This window comes from Orcinus orca, chromosome 5 (genome assembly GCF_937001465.1).
Source record: "Orcinus orca chromosome 5, mOrcOrc1.1, whole genome shotgun sequence".
NCBI classification, from domain to species: Eukaryota; Metazoa; Chordata; class Mammalia; order Artiodactyla; family Delphinidae; genus Orcinus; species Orcinus orca.
The window spans coordinates 2,331,162-2,355,651 of record NC_064563.1 but is presented as its reverse complement, the minus strand read 5'-3'; positions in this window follow the sequence as shown (position 1 = coordinate 2,355,651).

Here is a 24,490-nt window from a genome sequence, read left to right as displayed (position 1 = left end):
AGCTGAATAACACCAGCTGTTAAAAATCAAGTATATAACTAACTAATTATGGTGATTTCACAAAGAAGGATAATACAATCTCTCAATTACAATATATCAGTATACAACTTTCTCTAAATATAAAGTCACATAAAAATGTATATTCTGACACCTTAACAGAACACTGATTTTTAAAAAAAGAAGTCAAGGGGCTTCCCTGGTGGCGCAGTGGTTGAGAGTCGGCCTGCCGATGCAGGGGACACGGGTTCGTGCCCCGGTCCGGGAGGATCCCACATGCCGCGGAGCAGCTGGGCCCGTGAGCCATGGCCGCTGAGACTGCGCGTCTGGAGCCTGTGCTCCGCAACGGGAGAGGCCACAACAGTGAGAGGCCCGCGTACCACAAAAAAAAAAAAGTCAAGCAACTTCCAAGTAAACAATGAATGGAGAGTCTTTATACAAGGAAGCAGAGATTGTCACAGAGAGAAGACTATTATCTGCTTGTGATTTACAATTATTACTCTCACATCTATTTTTAAATGATAAGTACATCATCAGCCTCATATTGCCATCCTATTTGCAAAGTCAGTTCCAGCAATGGCAGCCCAGAACTACAGGAGACAGAAAGTTTCTCTGGATGAGACTGTGGGAAAAAAAAATTCTCAACTCCATCTAACTATGAAGAAAATCTAAAAACAATTGTCCAGGATTTCTTTAATGACTTCCAACTATCAACATAGAAGAATATGTCCAGAAAGAGTTGGGAAAGTTTAGATTTGTTTAGAGAACAGAAGAGGATCAGACAAACAGCTTCTGCCTGGCTCACACAGAGGCCATGAGGCCGTGCTGTAAGGGTGTCTGTAATGCACCAGTTCAGAGCTTTTTACCTTGTTAGTCCAAGCAGATGCTGTAGGTGTCCTGCCCACATTCCCTACCCTTACTTCTTCACAGCACACTGGCCTGAATGCCAGCCATTTGTAGTTTTGTCTGAGGATTTTCTTTAACTCCCTGGACCTTCTCTGCCTACAGCACAACAAGCCTGAGGTGTCAGTGAATTCATGTACACTCAAAACAGCCCTTTACCCGTGAGAAGTATGAGCTGTTGTACAATCACCCCTATCTCCCCTTTTAGGTGGGGTCATTGAGTTATGCATTTAAACAGGCTCCAGCAGGTTTGAGCTCCAGTGGCCCACGGTGGTAGCTTGCCACAAGAGATTCTTTATCGGCTGCCTTCCCTTCCCTCTCTCATGTCCCAACCCCTTACCCTTGTTTTCTAGGATCCCTTCCCGAATAAACCACTTGCACTTGAATCTTTATCTCAGAGTGTGCTTTGGAGGCCAACCCAAACTAAGAGACAAGTGAAAGGATCCAGCAAGGTCAGGCTAATAGAGGCATTTATCGAGAGGCTTCTGTCAGTACAGGGAGAAGAAAGCTGCAGCTGGGTCTTGGGGAGAATGTAATCTAGGGCAGCACATGGCCTGACTCCTTCTCTTCTTCTCTCCAAGTGCTGGCCTCATTCTCTCAGACTGACTTCCTCCATGGCTGCAGACATGGCCACCACACAGCCCTGGGCCTTACAACCTCCAAGCTTTACCTTTTTACTGAGTCCTGCTACATGCATTCTCGGGAAAGAATTTTAATTAGATCTGCTTGAATGAAAGAAAGACTCCTAGCATTTCTGCCAACAAGGGCAGAAATGCTAGAACTGGGCAGCCTGGGGACAAGTGCCAAGTCTGGACAAAGCAAATATGGCCCAAGAGGCAAATTCTCTGAAGCATGGGAGTCACTTGGAATGGAGCAGGGGAAGAGTTATTTTCCTAAAGAATGAGACTGTTGCTCCCAGCATAATAGCAGTTAATCTTTATGGAATCCCTGCTATACTCCAGTGCTATTGCTATCTACCTCTATCTACCTCTATCTACCTCTATCTACCTCTATCTATCTATCTATCTATCAGTCATTTATCTATCTATCCTTTTAATCCTCACAACAACCCTATGAGGTAGGAACTAACATTATCACCACCAGTGCCTCAGTTTCAAATAAGGACATTGAGGCTTACAAATATTAAAGTGTCCAAATTCATACAGGAAGGTGTAAAGCCAGGATTAAACCAAGGCTGTCCAGTTCTAGAGTCTGTACTGTGTCATATTGGCCCCTAAGGGGGAGGGACAGCCCTGCAGGCAAACCACTGACATCTCATTACTTCTCTCACTGCTACTGTTTGGGGCACTGTTTACTAAGTTTATGTAAGAAGTACAAAGGATTATCAGAGATAGCTATGAACAATTATACACCAATAAAATGGACATACTAAGACACATAGATAAATTCCTAGAAGCATACAATGTCCAAAAACTGAATCAGGGAGAGAGAGAAAATATGAACGGACAAATTACCATTAATGAAATTGAATCTGTAATCATCATAACAATAAAAACTCATAACAAACAAAAGTCCAGGAGCACATGGCTTTATAGATGAATTCTACAAAACATTTAATGAAGAGTTAACACCGATCCTTCTCAAATTATTCCAAAAAAATGATGAGAAAGGAATGCTTCTGAACGAATTCTACAAGGCCAGCATCATGCTGATAACCAAAACCAGACAAAGACGTCACACAAAAAAATTACAGGCCAATATAAGTGATGAACATAAGTGAAATAACCAGCAAAAAGTTAGCAAACTGAATTCAAGAATACATTAAAAGGATCATACACCATGATCAAGTGGGATTTATCCCAGGGATGTGAGGATTATTCAACAACCATAAATCAATCAATGTGATATGATACATTAACAAACTGAAGAATAAAAATCATGATCATCTCAAAACATGCAAGAAAATTTCTGACAAAATTTAACATCCATTTACGATAAAAACTCTCAACAAAGTGACTACAGAGGGAACATACCTAAACATAATAAATGCCATATGACAAACCCACATCCAACATCATGTTCAGTGATGAAAAGCTGAAACTATTTCTTCCAGCTTTAGGAAAAAGACCTGGATGCCCACTCTTGCCACTTTTATTTGACATAGTATTAGAAGACATAGCTACAGCAATGAGACAAGAAAAAGAAAAGAAAGGCATCCAAATTGGAAAGGAAGAAGTAAAATTGTTACTCCTTCCAGATGACATAGTACTACATATAGAAAATCCCCCAAACAACCCAATCAAAAAATGGGCAGAACATCTAAACAGACATTTCTCCAAAGAAGACATACGGATGGCCAACAGACACATGGAAATATGTTCAACAACACCAATCATCAGGGAAACGTAAATTGAAACCACAAATGATATTACTTCATACCTGCCAGAATGGCTATCATCAAAAAGACAACAAATAACAAGCATTAACAAGGATATGGAGAAAAGGGAAACCTTGTGCATTTTTGGTGGGATTGTGAATTGGTGCATCTACTACAGAAAGAGTATGGAGGCCCCTCAAAAAATTAAAAATGGAATTGCCATACAATCAAGCAGTTTTAATTCTGGTTATTAACCCTCTCAAAACCCAAAACCACTAACTGAAAATCATATATATGTACACCAATGTTCACTGCAGCATTTTTTACAAAAGCCAAGATATGGAAGCAACCTAAGTTCCCATCCATGGATGATCAGATAAAGAAGATATTGTGTGTGTGTGTATATACATGTGTGTGTGTGTGTGTGTGTGTGTGTGTGTGTGTATAATAGAATATCACTCAGTCATAAAAATATGAAATCTTGCCATCTGTGACAACATGAATGGATCTAGAGGGTACTATGCTAAGCGAAATAAGTCAGGCAGAGAAAGGTCAATACCACATGATCCCATTTATATGTGTAGTCTAAAAACCAACCAACAAACAAAACAAAATGATAAAACAGAGAACAAATATGTAGTTGGTGGTAGCTGGGGGAGGAGGGCAAAATACGTGAAGGGGATTAAGAGGTACAGAACTTCAATTATAAAATAAGTAAGTCACTGGTGTGTAATATACAGTATAGGAATATGATCAATAATATTGTAGTAACTTTGTATGGAGACAGTTTGGTTACTAGACTTATCATAATGGTCATTTCATAATGTATGCAAATGACTAATCACTATGTGGTATCCCTAAAATTAACATAATGTTGTAAATCAACTATATTTCAATGTGAATATAAAGGGAAAAAATAAAATAAAATTATATTTCCTAAATGGGGGAAGGGACGGGGATTTAATACTGGTATACCAAGGAGTTCTTCTACCATGTCACTTCCCATTGTTCCAAACTTCCCACCCAATGCAGACCCTACCCTGGATGAGATAGAGTGAATATATTTCTCTTTCTCAACAGCATCATTATTTGATTGATTTCTATTGGTGGGGTTATTATGATTGGCGCTTCAGGATGAAATTTAACACCTGACACAGAGTATTTTATGAATTCTGGATAACTCCATATCTATGATACAAGAATATCACTTCACTCTAGGACATCTATCAGTAGAAGGGATTATTGGGGACACCAATGTTCTTACTAAATACTGGCTCTTCTAAAATTATTTTTCAGTGTGGAGTTTGTTTCTGATTACTCTTACTTGGGAAAATGGAACTTTACACAAAGTTCTAATATTAAGTAGGAGTGCTAAGGGTCAGATTCTTACAAAAGCAGGAAATCAGGGGTTCTCTCTCTCTCTCTCTCTCACACACACACACACACCACACACACACATGCACACACACACACACTGTGGCATGATTCTAGAATCTAAGTCTCCAATAGCTTCAGCACACTTATGAAGTTGGGCAGATTGATCAATCAGATGTAGTACCATACACTGTTGAAGTAGTCTCTGTAAAAATAGACACTCCCACCTACTCACCATGCTGCTTCAGAGAACACACTTTGGGAAAACTTACAGAATGAAAAAATAATGTGTCCAGAACACATCAGATTCTACTCCCTAGATTAAAAATTTCTCAGAGGAATAAATCATATCCCAATATGCCCATATGAAAACACACACTAAAATAACCTCTACTTTATTATCCTTCATCTTCAGTGTTTTTATATGGCCACATATATACCTAAAAGGCTTTATAAACCAAACATTGGGGAGTTTTTATTTCCAATTTTTTCCTGAGGTGGTGAAGATTTGGTGTCTCCATATTCTCTCTCCCAGCCCACTGTCTCATCAGAAGAGGCTAACAATCAGCTGGCCCAGGGTTAGGAACCCCCCCGTGCTCTTTCCCTCTACTACTGTTCGCATCTCTTCCTCCAAGCAAGTACTATTCAACTCTCAGAATTGCAGAATGACCCACTAACAGTGTGAGAATTTTATACAAAATTGGGTTTGACTGAATTTGCTTCAATATTTCTCCATTTTACATGACCCAATGGTAATATAAGGAAATTTGGTTTTTTTTCCATAACATGAAAGCTATATGAGAGAAATTCCAGAAATTCTATGGCTACCCTTCCAACAACAGATGCTATGAGGGTATGCAGTACAAATGACTCAATATTCTGTAGTATTTTGAGAGCACTCAAAGTTCTGTGTCAGCTCAAACTCAAATAGACACTATACCTGGTTAACAGGAAGTAGACCACAGAAAAGGTTCAAGGCAAGATAGGTCAAGAGACCTACAAAAGCCACAAATAGAGTCATCATATACATATTTACCAGGATATCTTACAGGTGTATGAGATAACATACATATAAAGACTTTGAGTTCCCTATCAGAAGAGCAAAACTAATTCCTTTCTCCTGTGAGGGCACAGATTTCTCAGAAGCAGTTGAGCCAACCAACACCAATTAAAATCCTCTAATTCTCTAGAAACAATTAAAATGCCAAGCATTCTGGCAATACAAGACAGATCTAATTTGATTTCTCAAACTTTGCTGGTATTCAAGAAAGTAAAATCTTTCATTTCAATACTTTTGGTTACACTGTTTGCTGACATGACAGTGGGAACCGCTTGTATCTTTCCCCATTTATGGACCCGATTTCCACCTTTATCCCCAATTCTTCCTGCATTGAAGCACTCTTTTCAGGCAATCTTAGCTATCATATCAAGACCTCAAAATTAATTCACTCACTCATTCATTCTTTTATATATTTATTCAATAAATACTTATTAAGTACTCTCAGAGGAACAAAGTCACGGTTTCCCTTACCTCAAGGAGAGGATGGCAATAAACCAATGTCTCAGGTGTTATGGGCAAGGCAAGCTCACTGTACTAAGGGAGCCCAGACTTGGAACCTATCAGATGTGGGCATCGAAGATGCCACCTGGAGAAGTGGCATTAGAAGTGAGTAGCAGCAGGTCATTCCAGACAGAGAGCAGCATTTTGGAAGCTGCAGAGCAATACAACCACAGCCTTGTCCATTCGGAAAACAGCAATCTGTCCCATGAATCCAGAGCAAAGGGCAATGGTGAGATCAGGAAGAAAGGGCCTTGAGTGCCCTAAGGAATCTAAACTCTATCTTAAAAGTCATGGGGAGCTACTTGAAGAATTTTAACCAGGAATGGATATAATCAGATTTCTAAATCAGTATGTCTAAAATCCCACACCTTAAATTTCCTCACCCAATTCTTTTCCAATGTTGTCACAATCCCACAAACTCAGACTCTTTCTCAACTGTTCTCATACCTCATTAACTGACCAGGAAATCTTTTTGATTCTGGGTCCCAGTTAACTGCTGAATACAATCTTTCTGCCACATCTTCTTCTCCTTCTGCCATAGGTAAAACCCACATCATGTTTTCACGAAAAATGTCAAGAGGTTTTAGTGGCAAGTGCCACGAGTTAGCTCTCCAAAAGTCGTTGCCCAGCCCCACTCCCTTTCTCATCTGCAACTGTAGAAGCTGGGAGCTCACCTACAGGATCTCCTTTACAGCCAGGGTGGGTCACATAAATTGGCTTTGGCCAACAGAATGTAAAAAGTTTAACAAGGGCCTCTGTGAAAGATTCTCTTTCATGATAAAAGGAGTAGGCATTAGAAGAGCAGAATATTTTTTCATCCTAGCTGCCACCCTGCTTCCTGTGTTTGAATTTGGTAATGATACCTGGAGATCTGGCCAATCTGCTGGGGAAAATGGAGAGAAAGGATAGAAAAACCAAGATTGTGGCTGACCTCCTTGAGCTGCTGAACCAGCCCTGGCATGGCCCACATCCAGTCCTCTTGTTATGAGATAACTATGTGTCCTCATGGATTAAACCATTGGTATTCTGGCTTTTTGAACCCAAACACATCCTAACTGATACATCTCCTAAACTGGGGATCTGTCTCTGACCTTTCCCCACAGTGCCCCCTCACCTGCCATAACAATGATCCCTCCATCCCAAATCTAATCACAGAATTTCCAGTCTGAAATCCTGAAGATAAACCTCTGAACAGAGGTCGGTGTCCCATTTCTCACCCACCAAATCCTCTACTGAGCGTCTTGCTACTAGGCACACGGTACTACTTCAGGTCTCCAATCCTTTGCATTTGCTGTACCCCTGCCTGACACGCTTTTACCTCTCCTGGCCAACTCTTCACCAAAAGACCCCCCCAACCCCGGGCAGAGTTAGTCACATTTTTACCCCTGTGCATAATAGTCGTGGAAGATTATATAACTGCTCACTCACATTCTTTCCAGGGGAGGAACACATCCTCACCCTGGCAAACTTGTCTTGCTTTGACCAGTGAGTTCTGAGTAGAAGTAATATGTGACACTTTGGGGCAGAAGTTTTAGGAGTCGAGGTATGGTGTGCCATGCTGTTTCTTTCCTGTCTCTGATATGGAAGCAGGAATGGAGGGCTTCAGCCAGTCTGGTCTCTTGAGCACAGCTCCCCTACAGTGCTGGTGGACAGACTTTTCCTATAAAGGGCCAGATGATAAATACTTAAGCTTTGGGGGTCACTGTCATATGTCACATATTTTTCCTTTTAGCACCGTTTAAAAATATAAAACCCTTCTTAGCTCACAGGACGTACGAAAACAGGCCACAGCTGGATGTGTCCCACAGGCTGCAGTTTGCCACTGTTTTAAGCTGCTGAGACTTTCAAGTTACTTGTTACCACAGCCAACCATGGCCCATCCTGACTAATGTAACAGTATTTTGCCTAGACAATACTCTAGCCTTTATCACCCTATAATGCCACTATAAGCTCCATGAAGATAGTGATCATGTCTGGCATATGTGGCTTCTTCACCACAAGATGCTGTAGTTGAATGAGTTTTGTTTTTTCCTTTTTCTTCCTTTTTTATTTGGGAGCAGGGGGGAAAAGAGGACATGCAGGTTTTAGATTAAAATGTGTATTTGAAAAGGTCAAGAATGTAAACTGGTGGGTTCAGAGGCAAGTTCACTTTTAGCAGATTCCCTCCATCAGAGTCACTCTGTAATGGGATGGTGCAGCATGGAGCCTACTTGGCAGGTGTCGGCATGTAGGGCCAACTTTGTGCCTTACCCAGTCTGCCACTGTTCTTTGTCCCACAGTCAGGGTCTGTTCCCTTGTGTAGCTAGCCTCCAAGGCTGCAAATAAATTCAGGGGTGAGACCTGGGTATGTTTCACAGCACAAATCATTAAAAGATACAGTCTTTTAAATGGAAATCTATTTGGACAATAAATTAGACACAATTTAAAAAACCATACATCCCCAGTTATGTTGTTACTTTCTACTCTGCTGCCTGAAAAACTCCAGCCGGTACACTTACTATATAAATAATAGCAAACCAGCTTCAATCTTTAAAAGTATAATTTACCTACACCAAGAAAAAAAAAGGGAAATTTTCATTTTTCTGAAACATTTTTTTTTCTGGTCACATTTTTAATACATTTTGTCTCATGTAGCTTAAACATCACTTGGCAATTCTGTGATTCTTTTCTGGGAGTAAATAAACCTAGCACAAGGAAAGAGAAAAATAAGACAAGGCTGCCCCCTTGTGGTGATATGCTTTTGTGCCCAAATACACACACACCCCACAGCCTACTTTTACAGTCTCTATAAATTCCAGCTTTGTTTAAACCTCCCCCAAAATACGATTTGGTTTCAAATCAATGCTGTAAGATTTTAATTTAAACATAGCATAACCCCTCTTAAACTTAAGAATCTATAATGTCCATATTTATATCCATAGTGATAGACACTGAAAAACATATTTCATCACTATTTTATTTAAAATGTTTTTTAAAATCATGTCAGATTTCTTTGGATTATCTTCTTGTTTTATACTCACTGAAAATAATGGCACCTCATCAATGCCCTGTCCATACAATATCTTTAGTGGAGAGAAACTGGACCAGGATAAGATTCTGTTCTGAGATTTATCGCTGCTTCTTTATTTGAAACTAGAAAAATACTGCCTCACTTAAAACTAAAAAGTCTTGAAAATAACATTTAAATGAATAACCCCTGAGTATAAAATAGCAATAAAAATAAATAGTGATAAGTATAAGTTTAGTCAGAATGGCAATGAGGGGCAAGACAGAATCAAAGAAAAGTTTGCTTATTCATGTAAAATGAAGTAACTTTTTCTAGAGAACTTTTACAATCTGAGTGCAAATAAAAATCATATTTCCATTAAAGTTTGAGAGTAAACATAAAAGTGGGATATTTTGTTAAGTTTAACGTGTAGACTTAATAATGTAAACTGCCTGCCCATTTTGCGTTAAAGGGCGGTTTGACAATATGCATTTATCTCATCTAGCTCTCAAAACCTTGCTAAAATGAAGGAAAAGAAATTTTCTTTGAAAAGTTACTCAGAGGGACAATGAGAATATGCCTGGTAACAACAGAGGATGAAATATTCCAATGAATTTTTGGAAGATGGAAAGTAGATGAAGAACAGAATTCCCAACCCATGTGTCTGAGAATAGGAAGGCCCAAAGGGAGCGCATTTAGAGCCCAGGGATCTTCCCAAAGGAGAAATGAAGTAAAAAGCTAAAAACATGAAATCAAGATCAAGTCCCCAGGTCCCTTCCCAAACCCACACATGGCACTACCAGTAAACTGAGTTCCCTTTGCCACTAAGAGAAAAACAGATTGATTTTCCAAAGAAATTGAACCAGAAAGACACCAAGCAGGGAGAGGCTGAACTCATGGGAATTCAGTAAAAATCTATCAACCGAATGTGGCTCTGTGAGATCTCTTCATCCACACTGCTCCCAGAATGACAGCAGACAGATGGACATTGCCTCAGGAAAGATACTGGAGGTGTATTATTATCTGGAAAAAGTTTAAGTAATGATGTGGGAGATCTCCAAAGAAAAATGTCCACCGTGCTCTACTGAAGTCCACCAGATGACAGCCTTAACTGGAACACACAGCCTTTTCAGTGTCTTCCTCATAAGCATTAAGGGCCAGCTTAGATCAACAGACATTTGAGGAAAATCTCCAACAGAAAATAGAGTGCAAATGAAACAGGAAAGAAAAAAAAAAAAAAAGACGGACCCAGAAGATACAGAAACAATGCAAGTTGCTGAAAAGTCTATATTATCCTGAGAGAGAATAAAAGCAGCATTCCATGAAAATGGGATAAAGAACAGATGAAATGTGGGGGAATTAAAAATATGATCATCAAAGTAAAATATTCAATAGAATCAGCAGAAATAACTCTAAAGTACTAAGGGCTGAAAACTAAGAGAAGAATTAATTTTTAAGTTAGATAATTTAGAATACAACATCTAAGACTAACAGGAATTTTAGAAGAGGAAACAGAAAGCAGAGAGAAGAAAAGTAGTGAAGAAACAATGCAGGAAAAATTCCCAGGACTGAAGTTTTAAGTCTCCAGATTGAAGAGCACACTTAGTGCTCCAGACACATTGAATGGAAAGCGACCCATCCAAAGCAGTGGATACAAGGACTATCCTAACGTTTCCAGAGAGATAAAAAACTCATGTATCAAACAATGGAAATAGGAATAGCATTGGATTTCTTAAGAGCAAAGCTAGGTATCATCAGAAGACTGAAGTAAAGCCTTCAAAATTTGGAAGGATTATGATGTTCACTTGGGAATAGTACACCTAGCCAAACTACCAACCAAATATGAGGGTTTCCAAAATATTTTGTGATATGCAAGCATCTAAAAATTATAACTTCAAATGATGTTGGGAAAACTGGACAGCCACAAGGAAAAGAATGAAACTGGACCCCATCTTACACCATACACAAAAATTAACTCAAAATGGATTAAAGACTTGACCCCAAACTGTAAAACTCCTTGAAGAAAAACATATAGGCTCCTTGACATAGGTCTTGGGAATAAATTTTTGAACTGACACCAAAAGCAAAGTAACAAAAGAAAAAAACAAGTGGGATTTCATCAACCGAAAAAGCTTCTGCACAGAAAATAAAACCACTAACAAAATTAAAAAGCAGCCAACTGAATGGGAGAAAATATTTGCAAATCATATATCCAATAAGGGGTTAACATCAAAATATACAAAAAACTCATACAACACAATAGCAAAAATAAAACCAAAAAAACAAAAAAAACCCCCTAACAATCCAATTTAATAATGGGCAGAAGATCTGAATAGACCTTTTTTTCTGGTCACATTTTCAATACATTTTGTCTCATGCAGCTTAAACATCACTTGGCAATTCTGTGATTCTTTTCTGAGAGTAAATAAACGTAGCACAAGAAAATAGAAAAATAAAATATGACAAGGCTGCCCCCTTGTGGTGATATGCTTTCATGTGTGTGTGTTTGCGTGCACACAGGCACACGCACACACACACACACACACCGCAGCTTATTTTTATAGGCTCTATGAATTGCAGCTTTACTTAAATCTGCATAGATAAATACCATCAGAGTAACTCGGGTATTAATAACTAAAGAAGGGCAGTAGAAAGCTAATACATGATTCTAAGCTAAGAAGTTAATTTTAAGTTATGATTGAGAATTAGACAACTGTGGGTGAAAAAACTAATTTTCTCATTTGTAAAATTTTATGTAGCATTAGGACGATCTGCTACAGTTGAAAATATTGTGATAAAAACTGAATGTTGATGTATTTTTTATAGCCCTTGATATGTGCATTTGTCACCCACATGTCATAGATAATTACATAGCTCAAAAATGTGCTTATGTGGTGGTTGAAAAGCCTGTGTTCATGAAGTAGTGTTCTACAGAAAGAAAAAATCTAGAAATGATTTATTTGGGAATTAAATGCTCAAACATCCTAAGAGTACTTTATTCTCTCATTTGGGCAAAATACAACTCAGTCATTAAGAACTACACTAGTCATCATCCAATAAGTAGCCACTAGTCATACAGGGATGTTTAAAGTAATTAAAATTTAATAAGATTCATATCCTCAATCACACTAGCCACATTTCAAGTGCCCAATAGTCACATGTAGTTAGTGGCTACTATATTAGACAATACAGATATAGAACATGCCCATCAGTGCAGAAGAGTTGCAGTGATATATATGCCATGGAGAAGTAACGTACAGCATGGTGCCTATTGTTAATAATAACGTATTACATATTTGTAAGTTGCTAAGAGAATAGATCTTAGAAGTTCTCAACACAAGGGAAAAAAATTGTAACTATGTAAGGTGATAGATGTTAACTAGACTTATTGTGATGACCACTTCATAACATATATAAATATTGAATCATTATGTCATATACCTGAAACTGATATAATTTTGTATGTCAATGACACCTCAACAACAAATTTAAATACGAATTTTTTTATAAAATAAAAAATGATAATTCCAAAGCACTCTTTCTTAGGAAAGTACTAGAAGATACACTTCAGCCAAATAGGGAAGTTAAAAAAGAAAAAGACACAAGATGTAAGAAATAGAGACTACAGTTGGATAGGGGCATGAAAGTTCCAGGACAATGTCTGTGCAGCAGACCTGAAGTCAAACCCAGTCTACATGACAGCAAACATCTACAGGAAATGAGTGTCCAGAAAAACAACATTGAGAGTAACTGTCATGTTGACTATGTGGAAATAGTACAGAGAGGGATTTTATAATCATTTTGGAAGATCTGAGAAGAAGAAATAATAGATACATAGAAAACTAGGAATACAAACAACAAAAAAGGCAATTATTAACCCCAAGAAAAAGAAAATGGCCTATGAGGAAGGAAAGGTAATCAACATTGAACAATAATTACACAGTAGTAATAATGTAAACATAGAATATTGATTGAACCCCAAATTGTGCTGTAACTGTATTACAGGTTGGTAGATGGGGAAGGAGAGAAAATAAGAAAACTGAATCCTCAGCTATCACAATGGAAAATCAAATACCAGAAGAAAGAGCTAAAAATAATTAAAAGTGGTTGTTTTAGGGAAACAGAACTGGGAGTTGCAATGGGTAGGTTTTTCTTTATAAGCTTTTTAGCACTATTTTGTTTTGTAAACCATTTTGATGGATGGTGCTAGTTAAAGAAAATAAATATAAAAATTACTTTAAATAAGTTTATAAAGAAAACAAATCAGGCTACTGCAATAAAAGATTAACCTCAATGTATTTAAATGTACTCAAAGGAAATGAATACGGCTAACCTTAGTAAGAAAATGGAGTGTGGAGTCATCCGTTACTCAGAAAATAGGGCCTGAAGAGTCATTTAAGAAGGGTTAACAAAAATAAACAAATGGGACCTAATGAAACTTAAAAGCTTTTGTATAGCAAAGGAAACCATAAACAAGGCCAAAGGACACCCCTCAGAATGGGAGAAAATATTTGCAAATGAAGCAACTGACAAAGGATTAATCTCCAAAATTTACAAGCAGCTCATGCAGCTCAATAGCAAAAAAACAAACAACCCAATCCAAAAATGGGCAGAAGACCTAAATAGACATTTCTCCAAAGACGATATACAGATTGCCAACAAACATATGAAAGAATGCTCAACATCACTAATCATGAGAGAAATGCAAATCAAAACTACAATGAGGTGTTGCCTCACACCAGTCAGAATGGCCATCATCAAAAAATCTAGAAACAATAAATGCTGGAGAGGGTGTGGAGAAAAGGGAACCCTCTTGAACTGTTGGTGGGAATGTGAATTGGTAGAGCCACTATGGAGAACAGTATGGAGGTTCCTTAAAAAACTAAAAATAGAACTACCATATGATCCAGCAATCTCACTACTGGGCATATACCCTGAGAAAACCAAAATTCAAAAAGAGTCATGTACCAAAATGTTCATTGCAGCTCTATTTACAATAGCCAGGACATGGAAGCAACCTAAGTGTCCATCATCGGATGAATGGATAAAGAAGATGTGACACATATATACAATTGAATATTACTCAGCCATAAAAAGAAACGAAATTGAGATATTTGTAGTGAGGTGGATGGACATAGAGTCTGTCATACAGAGTGAAGTAAGTCAGAAAGAGAAAAACAAATACCGTATGTTAACACATATATATGGAATCTAAGGAAAAAAAAAAAAAGGTCATGAAGAACCTAGACGGGAATAAAGACACAGACCTACTAGAGAATGGACTTGAGGACACGGGGAGGGGGAAGGGTAAGTTGTGACAAAGTGAGAGAGTGGCATGGACATATATACACTAGCAAACGTAAAATAGATAGCTAGTGGGAAGCAGCCGCATAGCACAGCGAGATCAGCTCGATGGTTTGTGACCACCTAGAGGGGTGGGATAGGGAGGGTGGGAGGGAGGGAGACGCAAGAGGGAAGAGATATGGGAACATATGTATATGTATAACTGATTCACTTTGTTATAAAGCAGAAACTAACACACCATTGTAAAGGAATTATACTGCGATAAATATGTTAAAAAAAAGAAGGGTTAAACAGATCTGTTAAACTATTAAACAAGTCTGTTTTGTAGTGTTTAATATTATATATACTATTTGCTATGAAATTCAGACACAATTTGTAATAATTCTTATTAATATAAATTGAAATACCTACATGTGTATAAATAGTAAAAACTCTTAAGGAAACAAGTCTAATTTATATAAAGAAAAACAGTAAAAAGCTTATGGTAAACAAAATTATAATTAATTTCAAATAATTAAGCCAATGTGTATTCAAGATGAAAATTCACAATTAATTGGTCTCATTTTATATATTTCACTAAGTACGAGCTTGAAATATTTCCAAGTAACTTTGCATTGAAAGTCATCTATAGAGTCTCTGTTTTGGGTTTTGGTTTTGGGTATTTTTTTTCAAATTGATGTAGCATACTCTCCTTATAAAAATCTGGACAGTAAATCTAATCATTGTTAATGAAGACACGGGTATGGTACCTGTGTACATTTGGAATTGCGTTCATGAGGAATCAGATTCTTCTGAAACTAAGAGACTCAGCTTTCAAGTTTTGTCATATGTCTTTTGCATCAGCAACCTTTAGGACAGTGGTCTCCAAAACTCGGTACCTAAGGCGATCCACTGGGGAGGGTGCAGAAAAAATATCAAAGTCTCCATTTTGATTTTTAATGCACCACTCTATATTTTATTCCTGTAGACTTTATATACTATAGAATAATTGTACAATTATATAGGTATAGAATTTATAAATGAGCATACATATATTAGCTGTGTATTATCAAAAAATTTACTGATGGGATGACATGATTAAAAATATTTGCAAACCACTGATTTAGAGATTTCTCCCTACTGTTGTTGGTCAACTATTAATAGTCCATGCGAGTAATTGTTTTATCAACCAGATTTTTATGTAAGCCTTGTGGTAGTAAAAATCTAGAGTAGATTCAGGAAAACATTCAAAAATGCGGAAAAGAATACCACAGATTTACAAAAGTAAGCAGAAACAAAGGGAAAAAGAATCAATGGGAATTCAAACAACCAGAAAGCAATCACTGAGATGGCAGTGGTCAGTCCTTACATTTCAATAACCACTCTCAGTGCTAATGGAGTAAATTCAAACAGAAGACACGGGTTTGCTGGGATGGATAAAAAGAAGACCCGACTATATGCTGCCTGCAAGAGATGCACTTCAGCTCTAAAGACACACAAAAGCTCAAAGTGAAGGGGTGGAAAAATATATTCAACAGGAGTGAAAATGAAAAGACAGTGGGGGTAGTAATACTTATATCAGCCAAAATATACTTTAAGCAAAAAACAGTAGCAAGAATCAAGGGAGGTCATTATGGCAAAGGGGTAATTACATCAGAAAGATACACCAATCGTAAGTCTGTATATACACACCCAACATCGGCACAGGTAAGCATTTTAAGCAAATATTAACAGATCTGACGGAGAAAATAGACAACATTACAAAAATGTAGGGGATGTCAACATCTATTATAGTAATGATCAGCAATGAATAGTAATATTATTATTAATTATTAATATAATATCAGTAATCATTAATAATATGGATGGTTGTTAATGATTATTAATAAAAGTAAGCAATGGACAGATCATTCAGGCAGAAAATCAATAAGGCAATGTTGTAATTGAACCATACTTTAGATCAAATTGAATTAAGAGACACATATAGGACATTCCATCCAACAGAAGCAGAATACACATTCTTCTCAAGTGTACATGGAACATTCTCCATAGATAGATCATATGATAAGACACAAAACAAGTCTTAGCAAATTTAAGAAGATTGAAATCATACCCACTATATTTTCTGAACACAAGTGTGTGGAACTAGTAATCAACAAGAGGAAAGCTAGAAAATTTACAGATATGTAGAAACTAAACAATACACTTTTGAACAACCAACATATCAAAAAATAAATCAAAAGGGAAATTTTAAAAATATATTGAAACAAATGAAAATGGAAGTACAACATATCAAACCTATGGCATGCTGCAAAGGCAGTTCTGAGATGATGTTTTAGTGTTAGATGCATATGTTAAGATATTAAAGTGGTCTCAAATAAAGAGACAAAATTTACACCTCAAGAACTTGAAAAAAAATTAAGCCCAATGTTAGCAAAATGAATAATAAACATCAGAGTGGAAATAAATGAAACACACACCAGGAAAACAATAGAAAGGATCAACAAAACTAAAAGCTGGTTCTTTGAGAACATAAACAAAATTGACAAATTATTGTCTAGAATAACTAAAAGAGAGAAGAGAGAGAGAGGTTTCAAATAAATAAAATCAGAAACGAGACAGGAGACATTACAACTGATACTACAGAAGTGTATAGGATCATCAGAAGCTACTATGAACTATATGCCAACAAATTATATAATCTAAAAGAAATGGATACATTTCTAGAAACACACAACCTACCAAGGATGAATTATGAACAGAAAATCTGAACAAATAACAAATAAAGACATTAAGTCAGTAATCAAAAATCCTCCAAACACAGAAAACCACAGGACCAGATGGCTTCACTAGCAATTTCTACCAAACATTTAAAAAAGAATTAACACAAATCCTTCTCAAAGTCTTTCAAAAACTTGAAGAGGAGGGAACACATCCAAAATTATTCTACAAGGCCAGCATTACACTGATACCAAAGCAAGATAAGGACATTGCAAGGAGAGAAAATGATAGCCCAATATGGCTGATGAACATACATACAAAAATTCTCAACAAAATGCAAAACTTTTAAAAAAAAACAGTGTCTCTCTGAAACAGGCAACTTTATATGTCTATTTAAAGTTGAACATAGAAATGGAACACACTTCTGTGTTTGCTGTGTGAAGGAAAACGTTATTCTTGTATGTTATCAAGTTGTAATTATTGGCAATATTTGTATGAAATACTTGGGAAATAGTTATACTGAAATAAGTATTCATTATTTATCTGACTTCACATTTGACTGAGTGCCTTGTACTTTAGGTGTCAACCAAAATCTACAGGAAGTGTGGCTCAACTGTTCAGCCTCAGCAGCAATGACCTCTAGAATCTCACTGAAAAAGATGCCATTTGATAATCCAGCAGCTAATGCATTTTTCAGAATTATGTAATATTCATTTTTGAATCAGGGAGGGTAAGCTTTATATCTCATAGGGTAAGAGAAGACAATATTTAAATCCTTACCTGTTATTGTATCTATTTTATGATCTTTTTGGTAATGCTTTATAGTACATGCAGGATATTAATAAAAATTACATATATTATATATTTGTATATATATAAACACACACGTATGTATATTATATATGTAAATGTAAAACAGCATTGTGCATGGGCTACTATTATAGGTGTAATTACTTACATAGTAGTAGTCCATGTGCAGTGTTTCTTTGCTGGTGCTTGGACGGTGATCCTTCAAATGTGCAGATTAGTGTGTCTGTAAGTTTATATTTTCCTCTGGGTGCAACATGAAAGCAGAACCCAACATGCTGTGAGTAAAGATTTCTGTTGCTGGCGTGTTGTGTTGTTTGGTGTTGGCAGTTGAGATAAAAGTGTCCCTTTACTACCTTAAGCTTTTGAAGAAATAGAGACAACCATTTAATCAAATATGCAATTTATCTTTTATAAACTCATACATATCAGAGAGTTTTAGAGCAATGCTCTATCTCAGTCATGGATTTCTGAGTAAGAGTCAATAATACTAAATTATTTGCATTGCCTTACACATTTATATGAACTACTATAGTTAGAAGTGACCTTGAAAACATAATTTAACACTTCCAACTCAGAAGATTCTGAGTGGATATGGTGATTTTCTAATATTTTTTTTATTGTCACGTAAGTCCTAGGTTGAATCAAGTGTATAAAATAATTTTGCCTGTGTCAATGGCCCATAACACAAGACAGTAATTGCTAAATTATTCAGTGAAATTTTACGAAGGGTTCTGATATCTTGATTAAGACATGAGGGGAATTGTCTTCATTACTAGGGACTTAAGTGGTTTTTTTCTTTTTTCTTTTTAAGGCATGAGAGGATTTCCCTATGTTAAGCACAATCTCTAGAAAAAGATCACAATGTGATTACTTTGATGCAACTTCATAGACAAAATAAAGAAAAAAAATCTCTTGAAAATTGAGAGCTAGGTCTATTCCACTGTCAGTCCTCTTATGCTAATCAGTTCTGATCAATCCACATAAAATATATGACAGAATGCCATCATTTTTAATGTTAATTGTCTGAAAAATAGATTATTCTGTTATCAGTCAAATTATTTAAGATGCACAAGATTAGCGATCTGATTTAAGTAAGATGTATGGGATTACACTTTTGATATGTCCAAATACTTTTGAAACAGATGCTGTAGGGTTTTCCGTGTGCTTTTTTAGTTCAATGCCCATGATGATCTAATATTCCCATATGTTTACAAGTTTCTTACTTTGATTTTTAGTTTCAGACCTTCATACAGGAAGGCTTTTCTTTCTTCTTGAATGTGGTCTTAAGAAGCTTCTGTTGGTAATCAAATCTCTTAGTGCTTTTTTTTTTCCTTATCCACTACAGATATTTTATCTAAGTATCCAATTCTGACAGTCTTAACCTGTATTTCTCTGTGTTTTGACTTCTAACACGTCTGTGGAGATTTTGTTCTCAACTTTGCAGTTTATCTCTATCAGTGCTTTTAAGTTTTTCCTTTCTTTTTGGTGTTGTGCAGCTTGGCTATAATTTCTAATGTATATTTCTTTATTTTTCTATTTTTGGAACAAGGCATATCTTAATTCAAGATTTGTGTCTGGTTTTTAAATGTAGAACTATTTACTATCTTGTGGCTCTTCATCCTGGTAGCATGGTTCCTTCTGTGCTCCATAATTTATAATGATTTAGTTCTTTTATTTGGGAGCTCTCACATCTTGGATGTCTCAGATCAGTATATATGTTTATTCCAATTGACTTGGGACAAGATGATCAGTCTTGCCTTGTGATCAGTCAGTGAGGGATCACTGGCTTTGCACTTTTATTGCTCCTCTGAATCTTTCTCTTGACTTGTTTCTGGTATTTTAATTTCAGCTCTATTGGCCCCTTTAAGGATACTTGTAAATTCTGAGGTTTTTACTTGTCTACATGAAAATAGTTATCAGAAAATATATTATTTTTCTCTAAAAACATAAACACCCATATTGTTTACAAGGGTAAATATTTCACCTAGATATTTTCTAGCAGACAACAGTGTCTCATGAGACATCCTTAGTTTCTTAATTTGAACACCACCCCCAATTTACCGTATATTAAAATTATTTATAGTGTCATTATTTTCTTAGTATTTGAAAGCATTTTTATGTTTTGAATGCATTTCTGATACTATTATCTTCTGCTTTAATGAATACAAATTGTCCATGGCCAGAATTGATGTTTTTCTGTAACATTAAGTTAATATTGGTAGAATTAGTTACATGAAAGTCCTTTGACTCCTTCTCCTCGGCACTTCATTGACTCTATAAGATAACCTCAGTTTGATATTGATTTTTAATCCAATAGTGCTTTAAAATGATCTTAGGTACTTCCCTGGTGGTCCAGTGGTTAAAATTCTGCGCTTCCACTGCAGCGGGCACAGGTTCAATCCCTGATCAGGGAATTAAGATCCGGCATGCCACGTGGTGTGCCCCCCCCAAAAAAGATCTTAGATAAAATTTGTATATTGCTAGGTATTACTGCTTGGTTGCATTTTAATCAATATTTTCTATTTTCATTTCATAGTGCAAGAAAATATGACATGTAGAATTTTTGTTTTCAAGAAGTTTATGACCTTTTCAGGCCTAAAGCTTTTCCATTTTAAGAATCTCTGATATTTGAAAATAATGTATATCCTGTACTTACTGGGCAAAAATAATTTCTATTTGACCATCTTCTTAACTGGTCAAACTAACAAAGTTATTTAACACTATGTTTATTTATCTGTTATATATCAACACAGTTGATTTCTACAATATTCTTAATGTCACTAAATATTCTTTTTTTTATGATAGGGGTGTGACGTAACTCAGTATAGGGAGAACACTGCTGTAGAAACAGCAAAGTTAGAGGGTACAAATTACTGTGTATTGTCAGTCCTGTTCAGGGTGAAGTGCATCGATTCTAATGACTGGTTCCAGGTGTCTAGACTGAAATACCACTGCAGGAAAGAAGAATAACACCTAAAGATATGCTAATTTGATGTAAATCTCTTTTGTCACGCAGAATTTTCCTGTTAGGGCTCACTCGAGAGGATTTTGGTTTGTTATTTGGTCTCAGGAGTGCTCTGCCCTTCAACAAAGGAGTTGAGGCATAATTTACCTTCCATGATAAATTAAAAGCCATCATCTGATCTGCAAACCATTGTCCTATGTGCTTGGTTTGGGTAAATAATTTTCCACTCTCTAATTGTTGTAAAGTAATAAAACCAATGTCTGAGTCTGAGCCTAAAGAGAGTCCCTGCTAAAACTCAAATATTTAGGAAACCCCATGTAAGCATAATTTGTCAGTCAGTATGTGTCTTTTTATTCCATACCAGCTTGACCTAACCAAAGTTCAAGGATTCTTCTAGACATTATTGATGACAGTGTCATAAAAACTTACCTCTATGTGCAAAATCTTGTAAGCATTCAGAGCTATCTCATTTTACTGAGAACAAGGTTGACATCATTTGCATGCTCAGGCATACTATTCAACAAACACTGGACCAACTGACAGAAACAGAAGAAGCTTGGTCATTAAATTTTTTTTTTTTACAATAAAAACTTTATTTTCAGAGAATTTTTAGGTTTTGCGAACAAAGAAAAGAACAGTGTCACTCATCATTCAGATATACAAGGCTTAAGTCACAACCCACTGCAGTGGCCCAGCAACAGTGTGCCCTGAGGGGAATTCAGGATAAAAAAACAAGTTGAGGCATTCTCTGCTGTGGAGAGACGAGCCTCTAGATAGCCAAGATGCATATCTAAGAGAGAACATCAATGACCCCAGACTCTGTTTAGAAAAACACTAAAATTATTAACTTGAGATATCTGCTCTTTGTGATTAGCAGTAATCTCTTACCAAGATGTATACTTGACTACATGTATCTCCCAGACAAAAACTTCATGTATATATATGGCCCCTCCTCTACCTCTTCAGAGCAGTTTACTCAGAGCTCCTGAGTCGCTGTCTCCTGGGCTATAGTCCTCAGTAAGACCCCGATAGAAAAAAATTAAAGCACAACTCTCATGGTGTGTGTTTTAAGGTTGACAGTTAACAAAGTAATTGGGAGAAAGGTACAGAGAGTTCCTGTGTACCCCCGTCCCCGCACATGCATGGAATCCCCTGTTATCAATATCCCCACCAAGTTGGTACATTTGATACAAGTGACACAACATTGACAGAACCCTAGTCCATAGTGTATATTAGGGTTCACTTTTGCTTCAAAAGTCCTCATTAAATGCTAGCAAACCAAATTCAACAACACATCACAAAAAGATTATAGGGCTTCCCTGGTGGCACAGTGGTTAAGAATCCACCTGCCAATGCAGGGGACACGGGTTCGAGCCCTGGTCCGGGAAGATCCCACATGCTGCAGGGCAACTAAGCCCGTGCACCACAGCTACTGAGCCTGTGCTCTAGAGCCCGCGAGCCACAACTACTGAAGCCTGGGTGCCTAGAGCCCGTGCTCCGCAACAAGAGAAACCACCGCAATGAGAAGCCTGCGCACCACAACGAAGAGTAGCCCCCGTTCGCCGCAATTGGAGAAAGCCCGTACGCAGCAACGAAGACCCTACGCAGCCATAAATTAATTAATTAATTTTTAAAAAGATTATACACCATGATCAAGTGAGATTTTTACCTGGGATGCAAGATTTGTTTAACTTACACAAATCAATCAGTGTGATAAACCACATTAATAAAATGAAAGATTAAAAAATGATTGTCTCAGGGAATTCCCTGGTGGTCCCGTGGTTAGGACTTGGCGTTTTCATTGCCAAAGGCCCGGGTTCAATCCCTGGTCGGGAACTAAGATCCCACGAGCCACGTGGCACGGCCAAAAAAAAAACATTTCACAAAGTTCAAAATCCAGGCATGATAAAACTGAACAACAAAATAGGTGCAGGAGAAACTTCACAATATAATAAAGCACCTTTATGAAAAGCGCAACCTCATGTTATTAACAAGGGGAAGCTGTGAGCTTTCCCTCTAAGTTCTCACTGAAGGCAAGGATGCCCACTCTCACCATTCCTATTCAATACAGTACTGCAAGTCCTAGCCTGAGGAATCAAGCACGCAAAAGAAATCAAACACCTGAATGTGTGCAAGGACCTTAAAGGCTGCAGGAAAGGGCTTGGAGCCGCAGTGAGAGCACGCTTGCCGAGTTTGCTCCCGCAGGCCACAAGGGATGGTCCTGGTCCAAGCGCTTTTCTGAAAGCTTTCCATTTCCCTGCCTGAGCTAACCCTCCTCTCCGGGCCCCCACTGCTTTTCTCTTGTTTCCTCACCCCTGTCTGTGCAGAACTTAAAACAGCTGGTGCGGGTGACACATCCCCTTCCTTAGCAGATGGCAGCCCAGCAACTCCTGCAAAAGGTCCAGCAGAGGCCCACACAAACCAGGCCCCTTATACAGCTATGGCCCCTCACTCCCAACTGCCAGCCCAGCCTCGCAGCTGCTGACAGGGCCAGGAGCACAGCCTGAGGTGCCCCTGTAGGTGCTCCTACTGCCTGGAGGGGATATTTACAGACCTCCATCCAGGCACAGCTGGGAAGGGCTGGCCGGCCAGGTCAGGCTGCCCGGGTCAGCCAATCCACACCCATCAGGGGCTCACAGTTGCAGAAAATGGGTTTTGCTGTGCTGGCCCGGTACTAGGAACAGCTGTGGAGCTCTGAGTGTCAGGGTGAATATGGGGCTGCAGCTCTGGCTTGTTTTCCAATCATTTTATCTGGCCCATGAGTGGGAGACAACTTCAAGAAGACCCTCTCCTAATGAGAGGAACCCAGGAGTCAGGGAGAGGAACCCAGGAGTCAGGGAGAGGAGGGGTGGTGGATGGAGACAGAGTCCTGGTGCCCCGGCTGCAGTGGAAGCCTCTGGAAGACCAGGCGGAGGGAGGCCGCACAGAGTGAAGCCCAGGGTCACAGACCTGTCGGAGCTGCTGTTTGTTAGTTCAAGTCTTGCTCTGAGGTGCTCTGTGTGAGCCCTGACAGACAGGTGAGCTGGGGGTGCTCTGCAATGAGGGCTATGTGCACGGTTCCTGTGTGCCCAGCCCTGCCGGGGTACCTGCCCAGGGGAGCTCCGTATCCAGGGAGGGGCCTGAACAAAAGAGCCCCGTGGGCTGCTGGGTACCTGCCCAGGTGAGCTCCATATCCTGGGAGGGCCCCGACCACGAGAGCCCTGTGGGCTGCTGGGTACCTGCCCAGGTGAGCTCCATATCCTGGGAGGGGCCTGACCACGAGAGCCCCGTGGGCTGGGAGGGGCATATGAACAAGTGTCCTCTCTGTGCAGCCGGCACAGAGCTACTTAGTGACTCACCCATGGACAGCGGTGGGATGAAACGGGAACCAGAAGATGCTGCAGGCCTCTGAACACCGCCCTGGCCCATCTAGAGCAACAAGGTCAGTAGGTGGGTGCTGGCTGCTGTACTGGGTGAGGACGACCCCACGGGAGCTTCTCGTTTCTTCCATTTGAAAACATGGAGGCCTCCCCAGGACAGAGTGAACAGCCTACCCTGGAGTGGGTGGGAGCT